The sequence below is a fragment of the Gouania willdenowi genome, unplaced genomic scaffold (assembly GCF_900634775.1).
Source record: "Gouania willdenowi unplaced genomic scaffold, fGouWil2.1 scaffold_136_arrow_ctg1, whole genome shotgun sequence".
In the NCBI taxonomy this organism is placed as follows: Eukaryota; Metazoa; Chordata; class Actinopteri; order Blenniiformes; family Gobiesocidae; genus Gouania; species Gouania willdenowi.
Genome location: NW_021144884.1, coordinates 18,756 through 20,864, shown reverse-complemented (window position 1 = coordinate 20,864; position 2,109 = coordinate 18,756). Strand labels below are relative to the sequence as shown.

The window sequence follows — 2,109 nt, the reverse complement described above, 5'->3', positions numbered from 1 at the left end:
TAATCATGAAATATGATGAAAAAGGATAAAAGTGACAATAATTGGTCAACATATGTGACATTAAATGCAAAAGTGGTGGAAAGGAGTTGTAAGTGTCTTGAAAGTGGAAAAATGTGTATTAAAATAAATTAAAAATACATTAAAGTTTGGGATTGAAGCCACAGATGCTGCAGGGTGAGAAAACACACACACACTCACACACTGATCATCTGTAGTTTAAAGATGTGTAGCTCTGTGGGCCTGTACTACAAAGCTGGATACGTATATCCTGGATTTATCTCCGTTAGCGGGTTTCACCTAACCAAACATTCTCTGTCAGAGAGCAACTGCACTATGAACTGAGATATCAACTCACTCTCTTAACCCAGGTGATTTCAGCCTGGCTACGTGCACGCTCCTGTGACAGGGGTGAGAAAGGACCCCCACACTTTGTGTATAGCAGCACAACTGCTGTATGTTCCTGCTGAGGCTGTCAGCGTCACCACAGTGTATAATGAAAGTGTATAATGAATGAATGAATGATCTGATTGGTCCGTGGATACAGAAAGTGTCTGACACACACAGCCTCAATCAGCTGACTAGGCATTTTACAAAGATTATCATTCAAAAGTATTAATATTGTTCATTTTTAGTGAGTCACACATAAACCTTTTAGTTTCTGGGCAAAGATTTGTCCATAGAGACTAGAAACAAATGTAGAGACTTTATCTTGTGTTATTGGAGAGTTTTCTGATGTTTTAGAGACATAAAAGCATGTATCACTCACTGCTGTGAGGACAGTAAGAGGCTCAGAGCCACAGCTGATCCTCACACACAAGCAGCTGATCAAAGCAGACACACTCCACACTGCAGATGAAATGTGTCTGTTCTCTGTCTCCACCTTAGATAATGTTTCTCTTAGTTTTACAAGCTATTTATCTCGTTTGTTATCACTCTCTCTCTGACTCAGGGCAGACTGTGCACGGACTGAAAGCAGATCAAGTGAAGTCCACCACACACACAGAGTCAGAGGAACCTCTGTGACTCTGTTCATCATCAACATATTTGTGCCTTTATTCTGTTGCTTCTCCACCTCAGTCTTTATTTTTCCTCTTGATTTGACAAAAGTCACGTTAGAGATTTTTGCTGGAATATAAAGTCATGAGACTTTCTCTACTCTCAGATCAAGAACAGATTGACTTTTGACGAGCAGCTCAAGCAGCCAATAGTAATGCTTAAAACAGCTCATTGGATGGTCCCATTGGTAGAAAGACCTCTGATTGGCTGACATCCATTCTGTATTGATAAACTTCATTTTCAGAGCCTGGAGAAGGAGAAAAGATTCACTGTCTACTCAGAACACTTTGGATTACAATATGCTCAAAGATGATTATGGACTTTTGACCAAATAACATTAAAAAAAAAAAAAAAAAAAAAAACATACTGCAGCTTTAAGCTAAGAGATGAGTACTGCTGAATTTTCACCTGCCAACTTTCTGGGTGTTTAGAACCGTAAGCGTTATAACTCACACATTTTTGTAGCTTCATAGGCCAGTTAGCTCAGCTGGTCAGAGCGTGGTGCTAATAACACCAAGGTCATGGGTTCAAACCCCATACTGACCAGATATTAATCAAGGACCTTAAACCTGCTTTCATGTGTTGTAAATGTTAGCGTATGAGTCAGAAAGGACAAGGTATGAATATGTATACAATAAACACAGATAAAGAATATCTAAACTGTTAATCATTCCCAAACCTGGAAGAAAATTCACAAATAGCCAAAAATCTAGAATGACTGTCAGTAAAGAAGCTTCTTTTTGACATCTTAATAAATCAGCAAGTAGGACAAATACCAATTTATTGATGAATAATCCCAGAACAATTTAGGTTAAATACTAATAATACTTACTTTGTATGTGTATGCCTTGTGTATTCAGGTGTCCAACCATCATTTTGTATCCACAGTTGTGATGGAGCTGCAGAATGTAGGTTATACTTTCATCCAAATCATTGTCTTACAATGCAGTGAATAAATCATGGACTCTGTTTATCCAAAACAATGAGAAAGGTCACAATAGACATGAAATGAAAACTGTCTGTGAAATGATCTAACCATTGTATGTAATAAAA

At 37.9% G+C, this 2,109-nt stretch overlaps 1 non-coding gene across 1 annotated transcript; it reads left to right on the top strand.

Moving 5' to 3' along the window:
- The first annotated feature begins 1,528 nt into the window (after positions 1-1,528).
- trnai-aau (transfer RNA isoleucine (anticodon AAU)) lies at positions 1,529-1,602 on the top strand. Its single transcript has one exon. It is a non-coding gene; the product is annotated as a tRNA-Ile (tRNA).
- The last annotated feature ends 507 nt before the right edge of the window (positions 1,603-2,109 follow it).